This window comes from Pleurodeles waltl, chromosome 8 (genome assembly GCF_031143425.1).
Source record: "Pleurodeles waltl isolate 20211129_DDA chromosome 8, aPleWal1.hap1.20221129, whole genome shotgun sequence".
Taxonomy (NCBI): Eukaryota; Metazoa; Chordata; class Amphibia; order Caudata; family Salamandridae; genus Pleurodeles; species Pleurodeles waltl.
The window spans coordinates 1,484,447,691-1,484,471,026 of NC_090447.1; the positions used below are offsets into that span (position 1 = coordinate 1,484,447,691).

General features: G+C 48.8%; 1 protein-coding gene across 1 annotated transcript in view; it reads right to left on the reverse strand.

The window, feature by feature from the left end:
• DRD3 (dopamine receptor D3) overlaps window positions 1-22,341 on the reverse strand; it is an 807,482-nt gene extending 785,141 nt beyond the window's left edge. Inside the window, exon 1 of the mRNA XM_069202686.1 lies at window positions 20,340-22,341. The gene's annotated coding sequence lies outside the window, so the exon portion shown is untranslated. The remainder of the gene's footprint in view (window positions 1-20,339) is intronic.
• Between the last annotated feature and the right edge of the window lie 995 nt (window positions 22,342-23,336).

The window sequence follows — 23,336 nt, forward strand, 5'->3', positions numbered from 1 at the left end:
TTTCTAGGAGGCCCTTCTGGTCTGAGCAGCATCCAAGGAAGAACATGAGAGGCGGTGACTGCTTACACGCAAGAGGTTGGCTACCTAAGAGTCAGTATGGCAAATGAAGGTGGCTAGTGTGATGTTTTTAGGCCAAAAGACAAGCCAGGGTCAGATGCTCCAAGGGGCAAAGACATTAAAAGGGGCATTATATGATTGGAATGAAAAAAATGCCAAGGAATAATTAAAGGCATGTAAGATTTTGAAAAGCCTGCGACCCTACAATCATTTGTCGGAGAACAAGCCCTGATCCCTGCAGAAGATGGATGCCTGACGGACCATGGGACGTCGTGACTCGGTGACAAGCACAACCAGAGTCAATACTGCTTGTGGCCTGCGGGCACTAAAAGAGGTGGCGACCCGCGAGATCGAGAAACGCTTCTTTGTGGGGTATGAATTGTTTTAAGGCGGTATAGTAGGGAATACTAACCAAGCCAACTGCAACCACAAACCTCAAAGTCGTTCATTCAGGCAATCAACAGCCTAGAAGTAGCAGCGGTGTTGTCGCTTTGCCTAGAAGACAGCTGAAGTCCACAAAGGGGAGGGATGCAAAGAGAAAGATGTGGAACCTAAAGAAGGTGGCACCATTAGTGGTCGATCAAGGCCTCTCGGATGGAGTCTCACTAATGGAAATATCAGCGAATAGTATGGGTTGAATCACATGGATTAATGTGTTAAAACAATTGTGGGATACTGCACGTGAAACACAATGCAGAGTGCGGGGTAAGGACGCTGCCTCAGCTCATCGGAGTGTTATTTATCAGCCCTGTGGCACCAGCAAGTAGCTGCCTCTGGAAGCCCAGGACAGTGTCCACAGACGTGCAAGGTGCCTCCTTTAGGCGCTACGACTTTCGGAGGATAATCAGACTGAACAATCCAGGCCTGCTGCTGGAAGCTGGTGCCGCCATCAGTACTTACATACAGTTAATACAGATAACACGCAATACACGGATTGTCAGTTGGTGCTACTTCTTCATAAAACAAGCATTGGCAAAACCAATAGATTCTATTTCAATTATAAATGAACGTGCTTCTTCATTGATTGATGAGTTTGTGTGTGGTTGTATGGGTTGGCGAGTGGGTGAATGTGAAAATGAGCCAATGGGCGAATGAAACAGTAAGTGCTTAGAATACTGGTTGAAAGGGTGCATGAATGAATGAATGGGTGTGTGAATTAATGAATAGATGGGTGAGTGAGTGTGTGTTTCTGACTGGTTGCAGGTAGGTTAAATCAATTACTAGATCTGAAGCCTGTGGCTTTAAAAATGATGATATTATAAAAATGCTAGGATTTATGAATATTATCCCAGTGCGTGGATTACACCATGGAGGGGCACCACTGTGCCAAAAATGTTTCCCTGATGTAAGGTCTTTATGCCAGTTTAAGCATTGTACCGGATGTGACATGTCAAGGGCTGGGTCAAGAATTGCTTTCATTATATAAGAGTGGGAATCATTGTACCAAGAATGCCCACAGTATATCACGACGTAATGCAGGAATGATTGTTCAGATTTGCACCATTATTCATTAACCTTCAATATATGCTTACTTTTGCACTCAGGAATGATATGTGACACCCCAAATTTGCACCTTCATTTAAACATCTTGGCTGCAAGGCTACATTTTGCCTTCATGACCCATTAACTATCACTGCATGTCTAGATTTACAATGTTACTCAGTAATGCCACTGCATATTCAGACTTGCCCCATCACTCAGAAATATCTCGAGCATGTTCAGATTTGAAACATCCCTAAGTAATCTTCAGGACATACCCAGATTTGCACCATCATTCAGTAATAATCAGGGTATGCTGCCATTTGCACCAGCACTCACAACACCTGCCCAGCATTGCACCATCACTCACCAATCCTCAGTACATCTTCAAACTCGACTCATCACTCGGGAATCATTGGTGAATGGTTTACTTGCCCCACAGACCCATAACTTTACTGCCTTTTTTGAATAGGACAACTATACATTAATGCTAAATACAGGCTCAGATATGCAGCATCACTCAGTTATCCTTAGTAGATGTTCGGTTTTACACCATCAATCACTAATCCTTAGGAAATGTTTGCTTTTACGACCTCACTCAATGCTCAGTAGATATCCAGATTTCTACTATCACCCAGTGCAAGATGATATTTACACCATAATTAAAATTATTGAGTACCCATCTTTGCGCTATTACTCAGAAACCTTGACTACATGCCCAGCCCCCTGGTATGAGATATGCTATAGTGGTGACTATATCTCAGAATCCATGGTGAGGGCCAACAGCCTATAATACCTGCAGAGGATGTCTAGTCCCTGCAGACATTCCTTAGCCAATCAGAGGGTGTTGATGTGGCTACTACAGCTGTATGGCCAGAGCCGAACACAGGATGCGTGATGTGAGTATTGAGCGAGTACCTTTTCACACCTGAAAGCAGATGGTCATGCTCCAATGAAAGATTTGTACACCCAAAACCAGACACCACAACCTGGCTCGAACTGACTGCCCATGGAGGGTGGGGGCGAAACCGATAAAGGGAAATGCAGGTTGAAAGATGTGGCATTCATAAAGGGGTCTCAAAAAGCACTGTGCTTGTTTTTGACGGGAGTCAAGTAACTGTCACCTCTTTGAAAATGAAGGGGCATGTTTTCAAGCCCCTAGCGTCAGAGGAGCATCACTTTTTGTGAAAACTCCAGCGGCGCTGTGCCCTGAACGCCACCTTGTAAATACGGCCCTTTACCATACAGCACTTTGGACGTAAGGGGTGTACAATTGGTGTTGCTGTGGCCGTTCCACTGCAACACCCATTGCATTTTGATGCTGCCCCAGATTTACGAGATTACGTAAACCTGAGGCAGCGCCAAAATCTAACACCACCCCAGGGGTGGTGTTAGCATGGCACAACGAGGAGAAATGCTTTCATATATCCTTGTTTTTGCTCTTTCTATATGTGCTGCATTCTTAGAAAGAGCAAATCGCCGTTGAAGATTGTTTGTGTGCAGGAAGGTGTTCCTTCCTGCACAAAAACAATCTCCCCCGCAACGCAGCCATCCTTGCACCATGGCATAAGGGTGTCAGCCATTTTAGCTCTGGCGCAGGGGGAAACACAGGGATGCACCGTATTCTTGTTAATACGGCACATCCCTGCGTTTCTAAAGAGACGCGGCGCTGCCAATTTTGGCGCAGCGCCGCCCTGCACCACTTTAGTGAATATGCCCCTAAGTGCTTCTACAAAGACTGCTAAAAACACATTCCTTCAGCGTAGAATTTAAAGCTGTTTCTTTCTACAGGTTTACATTTACAGATTGCAGCTATCGCAAAGATCTGCACTCGCTCTATTCTCTTAAAAATCCTGCATGAAAAATGAATCTTGAATTAAAGTTCCTTCTTCTCTCCCTTATTTATCATGAATGCACCTCTCCTCCTCTTCTACACATGCACCCTCCTCTGTATACAGACTGCTCTACACGTAATGCCTGACTGCAGTGATCTCTTTTGGTGAAACCATATCCCTGCAACCCACCAATATCCCTTGGCAAGCATTTGCTTCTCGCCTGGCCCGATAACGGTCACACGTCACATGTTATAGCGCCTGAATGACACTGGACTAAATGCATAGAATGGTCCTTTAGCATGCAAGACTAATCCCAATAGGCATTGGTCTGACCACAAAATCTGGGGGTCCCTAGTGGCGTTTTACTTGCCGTAAAGCACTTCAACGCAACATAAAAATATTCTCCAAACCGCTAGCAACTTAAAATGTAACATGACAGCTGATGGCAGCCATGATGATCAGTAAATCAGTACGTTTGGGACCCAGCCACTACCTGGTTCAGAAGGGGGGTGTCCCCTACGTCTACCTGAAGCGCATCGGACCCCTCAGACCAGACACCGTGCTTGCAGAATGCATGTGTCTTATGGTCACCATGACAAGGATAGTAGGCGCTATGTAAATGCAATTTCAATACAGTGCAATCTAGATCTTTATCAGATCGTCGAGGCTTTATTCGACTCGGGAAAGAATCAACAAGCAAATATTTTATAAAAATAGACACTGAATTACTAAAGAAGAACAACTACAACTTTAAAGCGCTTTTACGTGACATATGGTTTACATATGGAGGCCGATGAAACATTCCAGTTTACTGTGCAAATGCGCTACCTTCTGACCTGTGGAGGCTTTACCACTGCATGGCACAGACAGCTGAGCAGCGTCCACAGCTGGCACGGGGGTGTTTGGGGTGGGAGGGGGGTGGGGGGGTAAGCATAGGAACATCGGCAAACTTCCTGTCACTTCTCCAGTCCATCTCCAGAACAATAATTCCCTCCTCCTGTCCCCCTGCGGCAGGTCTATATAAGGCACTTGAGAAGTGTCTCCTACATACACAAGATCACTTTATCTGTGTGTATCTCGTACATGCAGTGTCATTCGAGTTGTGTGTGACACACTTACAGGGTCACTTCAGCTCTGTGCGACCCACTCATTCAGGGTCACTGGGCTGAGTGTCACCCAGACATGCAGGGTCACCCGCATTGTGTGCGATCCACACCTGCCGGGTGACTAGTGTGTGAAATGGACTTTCAGGGTCACTCAACCTGTCTAACATGAACTTGCAGGATCACTAGAGCTGTGTTTGTGTGTGAGCCTGACACGCAGGGTTACTAAAGATGTGTGCGACTTCTACATGCAGGGTCACTCGAGCTGTGTGCGACCTGAACATCTACGGGCACTAGAGCTGTGTGTGACCTGGACTTTTAGGGTCACTCTAGCTGTGTGTGAACTAGACATACCATACAGGGTCACTCCAGCTGTGTGTGACCCAAACATGCAAAGCCACTAGGCACGTGTGTGATATGGACTTTCAGGGTCACTCAATCTCTAATAGGAAAAATCAGGATCACTCAAGCTGTGTGTGACTATGGCATGCAGGGTTACTAGAGATGTGTACGACTCCTACATGCAGGGTCACTCGAGCTGTGTACCACCTGAACACCCACGTTCACTTGAGCTGTCTGTGACCCGGACTTTTAGGGTCACTCGAACATTTTGTGAACCAGACAAAACACACAGGGTCACTCCAGCTGTGTGTGACCCAAACATGCAAGGCCACAAGGGAAGTGTGTGATATGGACTTTCAGGGTCACTCAACCTCTGTCTAACTGGAAAAAGCAGGCTCACTCGAGCTGTGTGTAACCCTGACATGCAGGGTTACTAGAGATATGTGCGACCCATGGTCACTCGAGCTGTGTGTGAGCTGGACTTGTAGGGTCCCTCGAGTTGTGTGTGACCTGAACATGTAGGGTCCCTCGAGCTCTGTGTGAGCTGAACATGCAGGGTCACTAGAGCTGTGTGTGACACACACATGCGGTCACTTGACCTGTGTGCGACCAAGATATGGCTGGTCACTTGCGCTGTGTATGACCTAGCCAAGCAGGGTCACTAGAGATGGATGTGTGTGGTGTGAACATTTAGGGTCACTTGGCCTTAGTGTGACACATGCGTGCAGGATCGTGCAAGCTGTGTATGACCCACACATGCAGGATCACTCGAGGTGTGTGTGTGACCCTCACATGCAGGGTTTCTAGAGATGTGTGCGACCCATGGTCACTCGAGCTGTGTGTGAGCTGGACTTGTAGGGTCCCTCGAGTTGTTTGTGACCTGAACATGCAGGATCACTAGAGCTGTGTGTAACACACACATGCGGTCACTTGACCTATGTGTCACCAAGATGTGGCTGGTCACTTGCGCTGTGTATGACCCAGCCAAGCAGGGTCACTAGAGATGGATGTGTGTGGTGTTAAAATTTAGGGTCACCTGGCCTTTGTGTGACATGCGTGCAGGAGCTGTGTATGACCCACACATGCAGGGTCACTCAAGCCGTGTTTGACTCCGCCAGGTCGGGTTGACTTTCGCTGTGTGCGACCCAGACATACAAGGTCACCCAAGCTGTCTCTGGCCCACACATGCAAGCACACAAGAGATGTATATGTCACAGGCAGGCAGAGTTCCCCGAGCTGTGCATGTCTCAGACAAGTGTGTGATGAAGACATGAGGGATCACTCGAGTTATATGTGACCCTGACACACAGTCACTCGAGTCACTTGGTTCAATTCCCAGTTATGAGACCTGAAAAGGAAATGTAAGACTTTGGAGTGGAAATGGAGAAATAATTATGATATAGGTAATGAGCAGGAATGCAGGAAGGGCTATCACTATGCCATTAGGAAAGCTCAGGCAGACTTCCTTACCAAGGGAATAGACAATGCTGCCAACTCGGCCAAAGAACTGTTTTTGATAGTGGAGTCTTTCACTGATCCTGCAGCAAAGAGCCCAGCGGCAGCCCCATCAGAACCCCAAAATAATGACTTAGCCACTTTTGTTTCTGGAAACAACGATGGCATTTATGCTTCCTTCCCTAACCGAGAAAGAGATGCCGCAATAGATGAAACAGGTATTCAACACAAAGGCTTTATGCCCTCCCTTTCTGCTTTCTACCTTTTGATGCTGATAAGTTAGCTCGTCTTGTTAGGAAACTAAAGCGGGTTCTCCATAGGGGTGGGTGGAACTCACAGGATTTCACTCCATGGAATTCCATGGATGTAGGAAGCTGGCTCTGTAAATACTACATCAAAATGAGATATAGGCGGTCATTCTGACCGCGGCGGGCGGGCGGTAGCCGCCTGCCATGCGGTCACCGCCATTTGGCCGCTCCGCGGTCAAAAGACCGCAGAGGCCATTCTGGCTTTCCCCGCTGGGCCGGCGGGCGCCCGCCAAAGGTGCGCCCGCCGGCCCAGCGGGAAAGGCCCTGCAACACAGAGGCCGGCTCCGAATGGAGCCGGCGGTGTTGCAGGGGTGCGATGGGTGCAGTTGCACCCGTCACGATTTTCACTGTCTGCTATGCAAACAGTGAAAATCATGCTGGGGCCCTGTGAGGGGGCCCACGACACCCTTTCCCGCCATCCTGTTCCTGGCGGTCAAAACCGCCAGAAACAGGCTGGCGGGAAGGGGGTCGGAATCCCCATGGCGGCGCTGCTTGCAGCGCCGCCATGGAGGTTCAGCCCTGCCAGGGGTATCCCGGCGGGAAACTGCCGGATCCCCTTTTCTGATCGGGGCTTTACCGCCGCGGTCAGAATGGGCAATGAAGCACCGACAGCCTGTTGGCGGTGCTTCCGTTGCCCGCGGCCCTGGCGGTTTAGGACCGCCAGGGTCAGAATGAGGGCCATAGTGTGCACAGCGTACAGGGGTTCCCCAGAGGCTTGACAGAGGCTGAAATGGATAATACTAATGCTCTATTTGTGGTAGCGTGGTCAAGCAGTTAGGCATCTCAGAGGGTAGTGTTAAGGATTTGTTGTACACACATAAGCAATAGAAGAAACACATACTCAATGACTTAACTCTAGACCAATATGATTTTGTATAGAAAAATATGTTTTGTTAATTTATTTCTTGAACTACAAGATTCAGTTTGCAGGTAAGTACATAAAATAAAACACACTTTGCAGATATATGATCAGGACTTGGAATAGAATCGACAATGTATAAGGTTTTTCTTAAAATGGCAAAAAGCTATTTTAAAAGTTGACTGCATTTTTCAACAGTTCCTGGGGGAAGAAATGATAGTACACTTTTGCAGGTAAGTATACAACTTACAGTTCTTCTCTCCGGGGTGTAGGCAGTCCGTCATTGGGGGTTCAAGTTAACCCCAAACACCCATCACCAGCAACACGGGGCCGGTCGGGTGCAGAGGTCAAAGAGGAACCAAATTAATATGGGCCCCTATGGAGATAGGGGGTACTCGGAATCCGGTCAGCCAGCAGGTAAGTACCCGCAACTCGGAGGGCAGACCAGGGGGTTCAAGAGAGCACTGAAGGGGCCCCAAGGAGGCACCAAACACGCACACTCAGCGGCACTAGGGCGGTCGGGTGCAGGGTGCAGACAGGGCATCGGGTTTTCAATGCAACTCTATGAGGGAACCCCAGGGGTCACTCTGAGGCTGCAGACAAGGTCCAGGGGGGTTTCTCGGGCAACCACCGGCTGGACAGGGAGGAGGGCCGCCTACTGGTCGATGCTGCACCGGGGGTCAGTTTCTCCAAGGTCTGGGGGCTGCGGTGCAGTGTGTCCTTTAGGCGTTGGATATCTTCGTCTGAGCTCGCAGTCAGGGTGGTACACTGAATTCTCTCTGCAGGTGTCATTGTGGAGGTTTGGAGGGGTCAACCCAGGGTGGGCTCTTGCTCCCAATCGCCTGGGGACCCTTTCTTGCTGGGTGGACCACTTGGACACAGGCCGTGGGCGTCGGGTGCACGGGGGTCAGGACTCACGCATGGAGTGTGGTGGGAGCCCTTAGTTGTAGGTTTCTTCAAGACAGAGCCGCTGTCCTCGGGAGTTCTTGGTCCTTTTGGGTACAGGGCAGTGCTCTGGAGTTGGCAGAGGTCGCTATGCCCGCTGGGCACGTCAATGGCCTTTTTGCAGGTTTCTTGAAGCAGGAGACAGGCTGGTAGGGCTGGGGCCAGAGCAGTTGCCGTCTTCCTTCTTCTCTGCTGGGGTTTTCAGCTTAGCAGTCCTTCTTCTTCTTGTAGGTTGCCAGGAATCTGGTGAGCTGGGTTCGGGGTGGCCCTTAAATCCTAGATTTAGGGGCGTGTTAGGGCTCTGAGGGCAGTAGCCAATAGCTACTGTCCCTGAGGGTGGCTAAACCCTCTTTGTGCCCACTCCCTTTGAGGAGGGAGGCACATTCCTATCCCTATTGTTCCCTCCAAACCAAGATGGAGGATTCTACAGGGATGGGGTCACCTCAGCTCTGGACACCATAGGGGTGGTCCTTAGGGGCGGTCCTGGCTGGAGTTGTCCCTCCTCCCTGTTTTCTCAAATTTTTCCATCGGACTTGCCGCCAAAAGTGGTACTTTGTCTGGGGGGTGGGCATCTCCACTAGCTGGAGTGCCCTGGGGCACTGTAACCCGAGGCTTGAGCCTTTGAGGGTCACCGCCAGGTGTTACAGTTCCTGCAGGGGGAGGTGTGAAGCACCTCCACCCAGGACAGGCTTTGTTTCTGACCAGAGAGTGCACAAAGGCACTCACCCCATGTGGTCAGAAACTCATCTGAAAGTAGCAGGCTGGCACAGACAAGTCAGTGCCATGTCGACTTGGTCTTTTTCTCCCCACCAGCACACACAAGCTGCAAGGCAGTGTGCATGTGCTGAGTGAGGCATCCCCGAGGGTTGCATGATATACGCTGCAGCCCTTAGAGACCTTCCCTGGCCACAGGGCACTTGTTACCATGGGTAACTTTTACAAGGGGCTTAACTGTGTGCCAGGGCTGTGACAGTTGTGGAAGCAAAGGTACAGTTTTAGGGAAAGAACACTGGTGCTGGGGCCTGGTTAGCAGGGTCCCAGCACAATTTCAATCAACGTTGGCATCAACACTAGGCAAAAAGTGGGGGGGGTAACCATGCCAACAGTGGCACTTTTCTACAGTGGAGTTAGTAAAAACTCTGCGAGAGCCCGTGGAGTTCCACTAATGAGTAGAAATTTGCCACTGCTCTGTTCCCACTCTGATTAAGTGCCCAGAGCGTGTTCCACGCTGATAAATTAGGTTGACAGTTCCATACGGTGGCAAGAGTGCGTGGCCATTTGAGTTGATTTTGCTGCCACTTGAGTTGAAAATCTACTCGAGAAGCAGCTCTCTGACTGCGCTTGACTGCTTGCCGCAGCCCACATTACAAAATCTCACTGGAAGTCCTCCTAGTGATCAGAAATTGTGCTATGTGATGCCAAATTTCGTTTGTGCTTGCTCAAACTTGATCACCAGTTCGCATTTCTGGAGCCTTGTGGGAGAAAATATTCCACCATATGGTGATTGGCAGAATTTGGCCAGATTACCATGTAACAAGAGTAGCGTGGAGTCTTCCACATTTTTCCGATTCTGCGATTGGAATGAAAGTTTCCACCCGAGCCCAGTTCTCCATTAGACCCGTCTTCACTTAATATTCAAAACCTTGTGACAGAAACTATCCTCACTGTTGTAAAGGAGCTTTTGAACCAATCGTGTTGAGTGCAGCTGTACCTAAGGTCTGGAAACATGCAGTAGTTAAGCCTCTATTAAGCCCTGGACAAGCTGGTCTCACCCTCAGCCACGGTTGCTGTGTGCCGAGGACGAGACCAGCTTGTCCTGCACACGACCCACGGGGGAGCGCTCTCCCTGTGGGCCTCCCACCCCTCTCCCCTGGGCAGGGATGGAAGGGGAATCGCCTCCCCTTCCACCCCTGCCCCCTATACCCCACCACCCCGTGACGTCTGATGAGTGCTGACGTCATCAGAGGTCACCCCAATTGCGATGGAAGCTCAGCCTCCAATGTGATCGGAAGAGAAATTAAAGCATTTCTCTTCCGATCGGAGGGCCGGGGAGGGCAGAGAGACATGACAGGAATGGCCTTTCCTTTCATGTCTTTCTGAGCATTTCTGTAGCCCAATCGTAAAGCAATCAGGCTGCAGAAATGCCCACTAGACACCAGGGGTGTTTGGCTTTTTTTTTTAATTGGCATGAGGGGAGCGACCCCTTGGGCACTTTTTTATTAGGCCTTTTCTGCCCTCCTATTTTAATTAGGCTGATCTGCCCCCAGGGTTGGCAGAAGCCACTAGACACCAGGGATCATTTTTTTCCTTTTTTTTTATACATGGGGAGGACTCCTTAGGCAAGGGTTGCTTCCCTGGGGGCCAAATTGTTTTTAGGCCATTTCTGCTTCCCTTGGGGGCAGATAAGCCTATTTTTATTAGGCCAATCTGCCCCCATGGGGAGCAGAAACCACTAGGCACCAGGGACTATTATTTTTTTTTTTACAGTGTGAGAGTGACCCCTTAGGCAAGGGTCGCTCCCCTGGGGGGCAATTTTATTTTAGGCCATTTATGCCCCCCCCCCCCCCTTGGGGCAGATCAGCCTATTTCTATTAAGCCGATCTTCCCCCAGGGGGGCAGAAACCACTTAGGCACCAGGGTTTGGTGTGTGTGTGTTTTTTTGGGCGGGCAGCCCCTTGGGCAAGGGTCGCTCCCCATGGGGACACATTACTGTTGGCCATTTCTGCCCCCCCTGGGGGCAGAACGGCCTATTTTTGTAAGGCCCATCTGCTCCCAAGGGGGGGCAGAAAGCTCACCAGAAAATATTTTTTTTCAAAAAAAGAGGGTGGGGGTATGGCCATACCCCCACCCCAAATAAATGAGGACAAAGTTGTTCTGCCCACCGATGATCAGATGGGGCAATTACACCCAATTCACTCCTCTTGGGCAGAAAGCCTACTAGATGCCAGGAAATAAATAAAAAATAGTGGGCTAATGGCTTCCAACCAGTATGGGCATGGTTATGCCCCCACCCCAACTAAAGGGGGTAATAGTCTTTCAGCTCTTCCCCTGCACACTAAAAGATCTTATCCCAATGGCAAGAAAGAGAACATCTGATTATTTTGGGTTTTGGTTTTAAATTTGGGCCATGAGAGCTTGGTTAACTCTCAAAATTGGCCCACTTGGAATGGTGAGGACTGCACTTTTTGGACTTTGAGACGTTGCCATGTAGAAAAATCTACGAGACCTAGGCACAGCTGAAAACTAAACATCTGGGTGAGTCCAGGGTGGTGTGCTTCACATGCACCCCACACCATTTCCTTACCCACAATGCCCTGCAAACCTCCAACTTTGCTTGAAATCACACATTTTCCCCACATTTTTGTGATGGAACCTTTCGGAATCTGCAGGAATCCACAAAATTCCTACCACCCAGCATTGTTGCATCTATACCGATAAAAATTCTGCCCCACTTGTCTGCCTAAAAGCGTCTTTTTTTCAAACTGCCCTTTTGACCCGCTTTGTTTCCCCCTCAATTTCAACATGTTGGCTCATCACTGTCACAGGCAATTGGCCAACCTACACAAGTGAGATATAAATCTTTATCGGGAGACTGAGGGGAACATTGGGTGGTAGGAAATTTGTGCCAGTGCGGTGATCCCACACAGAAATGTGGGGAAAATGTGGTTTTTTTTAGCTAAATTTGAGGTTTGCTGAGGATTCTGGATAAGAAAACACCGGGGGATCCACGGAAGTTACACCTCCCTGGACTCCCTTGGGTGTCTAGTTTTCAGAAATGTCTTGGAGTTTGGTAGCTTTCCCTAGATGGCTGCTGAGCCCAGGTCCAAAAACTCTGGTGCCCCCTGCAAAAACAGGTAGTCTTGTATGTGATAATTTTGATGTATCCACGTAGTGTTTTGGGGCATTTCCTGTCACGGGAAGTAAGCTTACCCACACAAGTGAGGTACCATTTTTATCAGGAGATGTGGGGGAATGCTGGGTAGAAGGAAGTTTGTGGCTCCCCTCAGATTCCAGGACTTTGCAGCACCGAAATATGAGGGAAAAGTGTTTTTTCCTCTAAATCTTGAGGTTTGCTAAGGATTCTGGGTAACAGAACCTGGTGAGAGTGCCACAAGTTACCCCATCCTGGGTTCCTCTAGGTGTCTCATTTTCATAAATGTCCATGTTTGCTAGGTTTTCCTAGGTGCCGGATGAGCTAGAGGCCAAAATCCACAGCTAGGCACTTTGCAAAAATCAGGTCAGTTTTCTTTGGGAAAATGTGATGAGTCAATGTTGTGTTTTGGGGCATTTCCTGTTGCGGGCATAAGGCCTACCCACACAGTTAAGTGCCAATTTTATCGGGAGACCTGGCTGAATGATGGGTGGAAGGAAATTTGTGGCTCCTCTAAGATTCCAGAACTTTCTATCACCGAAATGTAAGGAAAAAGGTTTTGTTTTTTGCCAAATTTTTAGGTTTGCAAAGAATTCTGGGTAACAGAACCTGGTGAGAGTGCCATAAGTTACCCCATCCTGGGTTCCCCTAGGTGTCTAGGTTTAAAAAATGCACAGGTTTGGTAGGTTTCCCTAAGTGCCGGCTGAGCTAAAGGCCAAAATCCACAGCTACTTTCCCAAAAACACGTCAGATTTCAATGTTAAAATGTGATGTGTCCATGTTGCGTTTCCTGTCTCATGCAATAGGACTACCCACACAAGTGAGGTACCATTTTTATCGGGAGATTGGGGGAACACAGAATAGAAGAACAAGTGGTATTGCCCCTCGTCTTTCTCTCCATTTTTTCCTTCCAAATGTAAGACAGTATGTAAAAAAGACATCTATTTGAGAAATGCCTTGTAATTCACACGCTAGTATGGGGACTGCGGGATTCAGAGATGTGTAAATAAACCACTGCTTCTCAACACCTTATCTTGTGCCCACTTTGGAAATACAGAGGTTTCCTTGATACCTATTTTTCACTCTTTACATTTCACCAAATTAATTGTTGCATACCCGGTATACAATGAAAACCCATTGCAAGGTGCAGCTCCTTTATTGGCTCTGGGTACCTAGGGTTCTTGATGAACCTACAAGCTCTATATATCTCCGCAACTAGAAGAGTCCAGCAGACGTAACAGTATATTGCTTTCAAAAATCTGCCCTAGCTAGAAAAAGTTATAGAAGAAAACGTGAACAGAAATGGGTTTTTTCACCTTAATTTGAATATTTTTTTTATTTTAGTTGTTACTTTCTGTAGGAAAACCTTCAAGGATCTACTACACAAATGACCCTTGCTGAACTTTGAATGTTGTCTACTTTTCAGAAATGTTTAGCGGTCCGGAATCCAGCATTGGTTTCACACCTATTTCTGTCACTAACTGGAAGGAGGCTGAAACCACAAAATTTTTTAAAAATGGGGTATGTCCCAGTAAAATGTAAAAATTGTGTTAGAAAATGTGGTTTTCTGATTCAAGTCTGCCTGTTCCTGAAAGCTGGGAAGATGGTGATTTTAGCACCCCAAACCGTTTGCTGATGCCGTTTTCAAGGAAAAAACACAAGCTTTCTTCTGAAGTCCTTTTTCCCATTTTTGTTTTTAAAAAAACTAAATTTTTGTTATATTTTAGCTAATTTGTTGGTCTCTTCCAGGGGAACCCACAAACTCTGGGAACCTCTAGAATCCCTAGGGTGTTGGAAAAAAAGGACACAAATTGGCCGTGGGTAACTTATGTGGACAAAAAGTTATGAGAGGTCTAAGCGCGAACTGCACAAATAGCCAAAAAAAGGCCTGGTGTCTGAGGGGGAAAAGGCCTGGCAGCGAAGGGGTTAAGGAAGCCATCCCTTGAATCCCTCACATTTGGATAACTATATGTCAATCTCATTCATTCCCTTTCTAGTAAATGTGCTGAGAAACATGTAAATAATTATTCACGTTTTTAGAAAATATTCATCTCCTCCACTCCTCTCAGAGGGCTTCCATCCCGAATCAACGTTACAGGCGGTAACCGAGGAGTTCAAATGCATTCTGGATATGGGCAGCCTTTGACCCGGTTCCCCTTACTATTCTTGTAGAGACAATATACAATCTTGGGGTAGAACATCAGGTTTTTAAAAGGCTGTCATCCTGATCAAAGGTTTCAGATATGGGATATGTCTTTTTATTCAGATCACTTATCCCTTGTAAGTAGAGTTCCCCAGGGCTCATGGCTGAGCGCCACATTGCTTAATGTTGATGTCTGCCCTCTTGCAGACATAGACCAGTCCTACTGCTTTTCATTGGTGTCATATGCTGATGCTCTTGCAGAGATAGTCGAGTCCTACTGCTTTTCATTAGTGTCATATGCTGATGCTCTTGCAGACATAGCCCAATCCTACTGCTTTTCATTAGTGTCATACGCTGATGATACCCCATTGATTAACTTGCTAGCCCTGGAACATCATTCTAAAGTGCCATGATTTAAGGCTTATCTCCTGGCTGCGCTGAACTGGATAGCAATCTGCTGTCTTATACTGAATGGTGGAAAAACAGAGGTCATGTTCTTAGGTAACAACCTTAGCTGTTGGACATTGCAATGCTGGCCTGACAGCTTTGAACCTCACCGGAGGCCTATATCCTCGGTTAAGAACTTAGGAATCTGGATGGGCCACAAACTGTCTTTTGAAGTCCAAGTCAGGAAACTAGCGGCAGGCTGGTTTAACATCTTGAGAACCTTCAGAAAGTTATTGGGAATTCTTCCCATTACTTCCCACAGAACTATCGTTCGCGCTTTAGTGACCCTATGTCTGGACTACAGTTATGTACTTTACTTAGGTACTTCCCGATCCTTTGTTAAGAAGACTACAGATTGTCCAAATCATGTCAGCACACGTGCTGATGAGGACTCTTAAGGACTACTCCGCCTCCAGGTTATTTGCCAAACTTCATTGGCTCCCAATTTTAAAAAAAGGGTTCCATTAAATCATTGTGTATAACATATCATGCCTTCCTCAACACAGGCCTGTGTGCAAATACACATCCTAAAATCCACTGGTGCACTGCACGCGAGGATTCGGAAAATTCATAAAAGCAGATGTAGGGGCCTGCTTTGATTTACCTGGCAGCCAAACTTTGGAATTTCCTTCCATAAAACATCATAGTTCCCCTGACAAACTCAGCTTTAGGAAGCCTCTCAAGACCTGGTTGATTGAGAGAGTGAGCAGGTGTGTTGGAATCTGCTTCTTCCCTCTTGTCTTTTAACGCCAGGAAGCCCTATGTGTGCTTTAGAAATGCCACTAAATAGACATAAAAGTACAGGGTTACTTAAGCTGACTGTGATCCACACATGCATGGTCCCTAGAGCTATGTGTGACCCAGATATACAGTCACTCGAGCAGCGTATGACACAGACATGCATGTTCGCTAGAAATGTGTGTAACATGGACACTCAGGGTCACTCTCTGTGACATGGGCCTCCAGGATCACTTGAGATGTGTATGACCCTGACAGGCGTGGTCCTTGGCCCATGTGTGACCCACACATTCGAGGTCACAAGAGGTGTGTGTGACACAGAAAGGCAGGGTCACGTGAGCTGTGTGTGAACCACACATGGAAGGTGAGCTGTGGGTGACCTGGACATGTAGCGAGCGCCACTCTAACTGCGTGTGACATTTTAGTATCAGTGGAGGTTAGAAATGTGGCCAGGGCTATCCAGTATCCTTCCCCTGTAACCGCAACACAATATGTACATCAGAGCATGCCTGGGTAGCACATCCCAGTGCACTGCACTCTCTAAAACCAGCACTGAGACACACACACACAGACACACACACGCTAGAACGCACACACACACACACACGCCCACATACACACACTAGAACGCACACACACACACACTCCCACATACACACGCTAGAACACGCACACACACACGCCCACATACACACGCTAGAACGCACACACACACACACACACACACACACACACACACACACACTAGAACGCACACACACAGACACACAGCCCCCCACATACACACGCTAGAACGCACACACACAGACACACACCCGCCCACATACACACGCTAGAACGCACACACACACACGCCCACATACACACGCTAGAACGCACACACACACACCCACCCACATACACACGCTAGAACGCACACACACACACGCCCACATACACACGCTAGAACGCACACACACACACCCGCCCACATACACACGCTAGAACGCACACACACACACGCCCACACGCTAGAACGCACACACACAGACACACACCTGCCCACATACACACGCTAGAACGCGCACACACACACACAGACACACACCCGCCCACATACACACAATAGAACGCACACACACACACACACGCCCACATACACACGCTAGAACGCACACACACACACCCGCCCACATACACACGCTAGAACGCACACACACACCCACATACACACACGCTAGAACGCACACACACACACATACGCCCACATACACACACGCTAGAACGCACACACACACACATACAAGCCCACATACACACGCTAGAACGCACACACACATCCTTGCACAGTGGAAACCTTGTCAATTTGTATTTTGATAGTACTTGTTGTAACCCTTAGAGCTGGTTGATGAATGTGTCAACCTGGCCTCAAAGCAGCGGCGTGCCGAGGAAATGGGGACATGGGGTAGTGGACGCCCACTGGTGCCTGGAGCAGGAGTGATGGAGTCCTGCAGCACCCCTGATAGCCTTGGAGGAATTCAATAGAAAATATTCAGTAAAGTGTCATTTACATTTTTCGTGCAGTATTTACTGCATCTTCAGAGGCAGAGTATCAAAGGACAGAGAGCTTTATCTGAACAACTGCTGATAATTATTTTAAGAGTTGTTCGCTTTGGCTTTCTGAGGATGGAACGAAAAGCACTTTGGGAAATGGCCCTAGAGGCTCTTTTACTTATGTTGTAGAGAATCTGAAAAATGACTCAACTATGTCAAAGGCTTCATCGCACACACTTATTAACAAAATGCTCATTTGACAACCTAACTGTTAGCAGCGTTTCAAACTAGTGAACAGCATTAGGTACCAGTAAAGCAGTGTATCTGTGACCCCGCAGTGTGATGGGAGCAAACATTTTAGTGGAGTCAGATCTAACCCTGCCAGGTACACTTGTGATCTGTTTGCTGTGCACGAGGTTAATCACTCGGACACATTATCCCTCCCCTTTAAATATATCCAGGAGGCAAAGCCACAACGGAGTGAGCGAAACCCCTGGCCATTATCCGAATGTGGAAAGTAGGATGTGCTGAAGGATGCAGTAACGTATAGCGCTCTCTTCGGAAAGCGCCTCTTCAAGTAGGGAGAGGCGGAAACCTGGCTGTCAGTGCACATCCCTGAGATCTGACAAACTTCTCTGGGTGCTAGTTCACGAAGTAGGTAAAGTTGGGGGGCAGATATTTTACATTCCAAGCCTCTACACTAGGCAAGGCCCCCCCCTCGCCTTGAGAAGAGCCCCATCAGCATCTAGCTTTAAAAGAGGATGAAGGCTTCCTTCGTCCATGAATCTCAGGTTGCATTATTCCTCTTGTGCCTTCTTGTTACTCACTCCACTTAGCGCCAGGAGGCCACTTTGGAAGCAGCCAGGCACTATACAAATGATGTAGACTTCTTATTATTATTATTATTATTATTAGTAGTAGTAGTTGTGTCATTATTGTTATTATTATTAGTAGTAGTAGTATTGTCATTATTGTTAGTAGTAGTAGTGTAATTATTAGTAGTAGTATTGTCATTATTGTTAATATTATTAGTAGTAGTAGTATTGTCATAATCGTTATTATTATGAGTAGTAATAGTACTAGTGTTGTTATTACTATTAGTAGTATTGTTATTATTATTATTAGTTGTAGTAGTGATAGCAGTATTAGTAGTAGTAATATTGTTATTATTATTATTGTTGTCGTTGTTAGTAATATTATTATTATTAGTAGTAGTAGTAGTATTTGTGTTATTATTGTTGAGACTTTTGTTATTAATATTATTTTTATTATTATTATTGTTGTTATCAACTGTATTACTGCACAACATGTCTTCATTTTACCAGAAAAAAGACAACATTTCGGCGGTGGAGCCTAAGGCTCCTGATCTTTGACATTCGGCGTTTTTTCAGTATATCATACATGATGGTATTTCTAACATATGGTTTGTGTCATTTATCTCTGAAGGTCCCAGTAGGTGGTGGCCCACCCCTAAACCAAGCCTTCTTCCCTGCTCTTTTACATCTGTGTTTACTCTGCTTGAGTTTTACATTATAGGTATGGATGAGGGATATGTAGGCACGAATCCAATGCAGCGCCACTTTTCTTGCGCCCCTTAGCATCCCACTACCACCACCATGTGTGCGCTGTATTTAATATACGGTGCAGGGTAGGGGCAATAAGGTAAAAATTGTTGACGCTATTGATGTACTGGGCAGGATTAGTGCACATTTTGGCACTAATCCTGCAGAGTACACAGGAGCCCATTGAAAACAATGGTGTGCCTTTTTTTAACGCCTCCTCTGTGCAGGCGTTTAAGATAGCCGCCATAGCACAGCTATAGCATCATATTTATGCTGCTATAGTGGTGTCAAGGTGGCCATTCCACCGCGCCATATTTACAAAGTGGCACAATTCATGCATTGTACCACTTTGCAACCCGTGCACCACATTATGCATGCGCTAGGCATAATGTATGCAAGGGGGGGTGCGTTCTGATGAAGGACAGCCCAAAAAAATGGCGCACTGAAATTTAGTAGATTTCACTGCGCCATTTTTCCATAATTTTTCATGCCTGCTCAAGGCAGGCATTAGATGTAGCACCCATTAAAGTCAATGGGCCTCCTGTGCTTTGACGCTAGTGCAGAAAAGCGCCACACAACATCAAAAATTCTGATGCTGTTGTGGTAATGACCGCCATGGTGCACCGTATTGTAAATACAGCGCAACCATGGTGTCATTAGGAGGGGCAAGGGCAATGCAAGAGAAGTGGTGCATGGGGACCGATGCACCACTTTCTTGTTAAATGTGCCCCTACGAGAGATTGAGATATTTAGTTATTGCACACCCTCCAACAAATTAAGCACAAACACAACTAACTGGATAGCATAAAAGATAAGAAGGACAAGTCATATTTACAAATGAGGAGTAAACCTCACCCACAAATCAGAGGGTGTGCTTCATCATAGGCTAATTCATCCGACCCTGAGAAGATAGTATCTTCAGGTGGCCTCACCCTCGATGAGAGGGAGTTCAGTATACATGTTTCTGGATAAGCAAGGGATCCGTCAAAGGGAATCCAAAGGCTGACGCTACTGCTGCAGAGTACAGGGAGGCCCATTAATTTTAATGGCTGTGTTATTTTAATGCCAGCCTTGAGAAGACGTTAAAAATGATGAAACAAATTATGCTGTGAAATCTAGTAAATTTCACTGCTCCATTTTTTCAGGCCTCCCTGCGTCAGAATGCCTGAAAGGTAGTAACAAGGGCACTGGGCAGCATGATGTGACGATCTAAACTGGGCAATAATAAAAAGTGACAGAGCACACTCTACATAAAAAAGTAGCTAACACCTGCGATAACTTCCGGGTCACAGCCAACTTTGTAAACAAACGAGTTTCAAGGACGGCAGGTAACTTCTGGTGGGGTCATGTCTGGCATGTTAACAGTAAACAGAAGCAGACAGCTGTGTGTGGTGTGATGTTCGGTGTCTGACACAACAAGCGGGCAGCGCTGCACGCGTGAAGAGGTACATTCTGCCCAAGATCACACAGCTTGCTTACCACAATCCGGCGCTGTGGGCAGAAGTGAGATGAGGGGCGGTTGAGGAACATGTGGAAGGGTGGAGTACAACTAGAGAAAACACGATGGAAAGTGTAAAAGGAGGGTCGTGGAAATGGATGGAGGGGCGCTGGAAAGCAAACCTCTAGGCACCTTAGAGTTGTCTGCGAGGTGGCAGGACTCACCTTCACAGTGAGGAGACTCCAGGAGACACCGGGAGCATCAGATAGTCCATCAGGAAGACACCAGCTGTGGTGAAGGGCGAGGCGCCACCTGCAGAGACAGTGGACTTCGGTGCGCACGGTGGGCTTTCATCTCCTAGCCCTGGACATGCCGATGCTGCTTGTGGGGCGGGAGCAGCTTCTCCCAGAGCCTGTCCACAGGGAAGTGCTCCCTGCAGCAATCACCGGAGCTCCGCTGGGCGACCAGACCCGGCTGCGGGCCCCATCCCAAGCCCCGATCAACGACTTGTCCTTCCGGAGCCTATCTGGAGCACAAGAACAACAGCCTGTCCTTCCACTGACTCCAGACCATCATGGAGCTGAAGCGACCTGTCTTACTGACTCAGTGGCCTGGAGCCGGAGACCTGGGGCATGTCCTCCCCCTGACACCGGAGCCGTCCATAGCTGAAGAGCAGCGACTTGTCCTCTCTGACCCCAAAGCCTCCTGGAGCTAAAGAGCGGTGCCTTGTCCTTCCCTGTGACCCCGGCACCTCCTGGAGCTGGAGACCCCAATGGCAGTTCTTTCGCCGTGACCCTGGAGCCTCCTGGAGCTGAAGACCAGTGACTTGTCCTTATCTGACCCTGGAGCCTCCTGGAGCCTCCTGGAGCTGATGACCAGTGACTTGTCCCTCTCTGTATCCTCCTGGGGCTGAAGAACCGCGGTTCTTTTCTGACACCAGAGCCGTCTAGAGCTGAAGACCAGCGACTTATACTTCCCTGTGACCCTGGCGCCTCCTGGAGCTGGAGACCCCAATGGCAGTTCTTTCGCTGTGACCCTGGAGCCTCCTGGAGCTGAAGACGTGTCCTCCGGACTCTAGAGATCCCTAGAGCTGATGGGCGGGGGCTTGTCCTTCTCTCTGGCCCTCCTGAGGTCGAAGACCTGTGACGTGCCCACCCCCTGACTCCGGAGCCGTCTATAGCTGAAGAACGGTGACTTGTCCTGTCTGACTCCAGAGCCTCCTGGCGCTAATGACCAGTGACTTGTCCTTTCTGACTCTACACATTAATAGAGCTGAAGACCGGGGACTTGTCCTCTCTGACTCTAGAGATTCCTAGAGCTGAAGACCAGTGACTTGTCCTTCTGTGTATACCTGAACCTCCTAGGGCTGAAGAACAGTGATTTGTCCTTCTGTGTATACCTGAACCTCCTAGGGATGAAGAGCAGTGACTTGTCCTTTTCTGACCCCGTAGCCTCCTGGAGCTGAAGACCGGTGACTTGTCTTATCCCCTGACTCCAGAGCCCTCTAGAGCTGAAGACTAGTGACTTGTCCTTATCTGACTCCGGAGCCTCCTAGAGCTGAAGACCTGTGACTTGTCCTTTTCTAACTCCAGAGCCGTGTAGAGCTAAATACCGGTGTCTTGTCCTTCACTGTGACCTCGGAGCCTCCTGGAGCTGAAGGCCGGTGTCTTGTCTTATCCCCTGACTCCAGAGCCCTCTGGAGCTGAAGACTAGTGACTTGTCCTTATCTGACTCCGGAGCCTCCTGGAGCTGAAGACCAGTGACTTGCCCTTATCTGTCCCCAAAGGCTGCTGGAGCTGGAGACCAATGCCGTGTCGTTCCCCCTGACTTAAGAGGTCTCTGGAGCTGAAGACCAGTGACTTGTCCTTTATGGTGACCCAGAAGCCCCTTGGATGGAAGACCGGTGACTTTTTCTCCAGGCTTCGCAGCCTCCGGAGCTGGAGACCAGCCCACGCTCTTTCCTCCCAGGCTAGAGCCTGCCGGAGCCGTGAGAAGAGCAGTAACGCGCCGTGTCCGCTCCCTCCGGAGCCTGCTGGGGATGGGGAAGGCCGGCACCTAGTCCAGGTGTCACGAGTCTCCAGACCCGGGGACTTCTCAGTGACCGGGCATGGCTGGCACCGGTCCGGCAGTGACTCTAGACTTCTCCCGGGCTTCGCCAGACCTCCTGCCTCACAGGGACCTGCCGAGAGCAGCAACAATCCAACCATGAGTAACCCGCGCACAGACAAGTGAGTACCTGCCCCCTCCAGCCCCGGGCGCTCCAGGGGGCGTGGCCTGGGTGGACACTAGGCGGCGCCCTGTCTCTGCCTAGAGGGGAGGGGGGCAGGCTCGGTGTGTGGAGGGGACAGCTGGAGAGCACACATCTGAACATTTTAAAACGGATCCCACAGACACGGTCCAGGGGTTCAGTGAACACCCTCTCTTCCCCACCCTCTACCCCCGACCACGAGGTCTCCTTCTTCAGCGAACTGGAGACCCTTGTAGGTGTTGGCACGATCCCTCCCCCCTGCCTTCACTAGACTAGGAGCCCCCCGAACTTCAGTGAACTGGAGACCCCTTCAGCTTCTGAACTATATCTTCACCTCCCCATCCCCTGCCCCCAAGGCCACGAGAGAAAGGTATACCCTGAGGCAGTAAATACCCCCACCTGTATTGATCCGGAGACCCCTGCAGTTTCTGACAGGGCCCCACTGAGCAGAGTCCGGCGAATGCCACGTGCTAGTCACCCCAAATACCACTAGATCTCTGCTTGCAGTTTTTGTACAGTCCACACCCCGCAGCCATCACCGAAACAACCACAGCTCCCCCTGCTGCCCCACTTCACCTACCTCTGTCCTCGGCCCCGGTCTGGACGGCTCCGGTGGTCGCGGAGCTCTGCCTGTAGCTCCCTCCGCCCGGCGCTGAACTCTCGGGTGCTGCGCGCTCAACCCACCCAGCTACCTTCCCCCTGGCAGGGAACTTCTGGACAGAGCTCCTGTTGCTGCGGTGTGCTCGGTGCTGACCTCAAAGCTTCCTGTGCACGGAGCTGTCCTGTGTTCGATGCTGAACTCAAAGCCCCCTGTGCACGGAGCTGCACTGTGCTCGGTGCCGATCTGAAGGCCTCCTGTGCACGGAGCGTTCCTGTCCTCAGTGCTGAACTCAAGGCACCCTATGCACAGAGCTTCACTGTGCTCAGTGCTGAACTCAAAGCCCCCTGTGCACGGAGCTGTACTTTGCTCGGT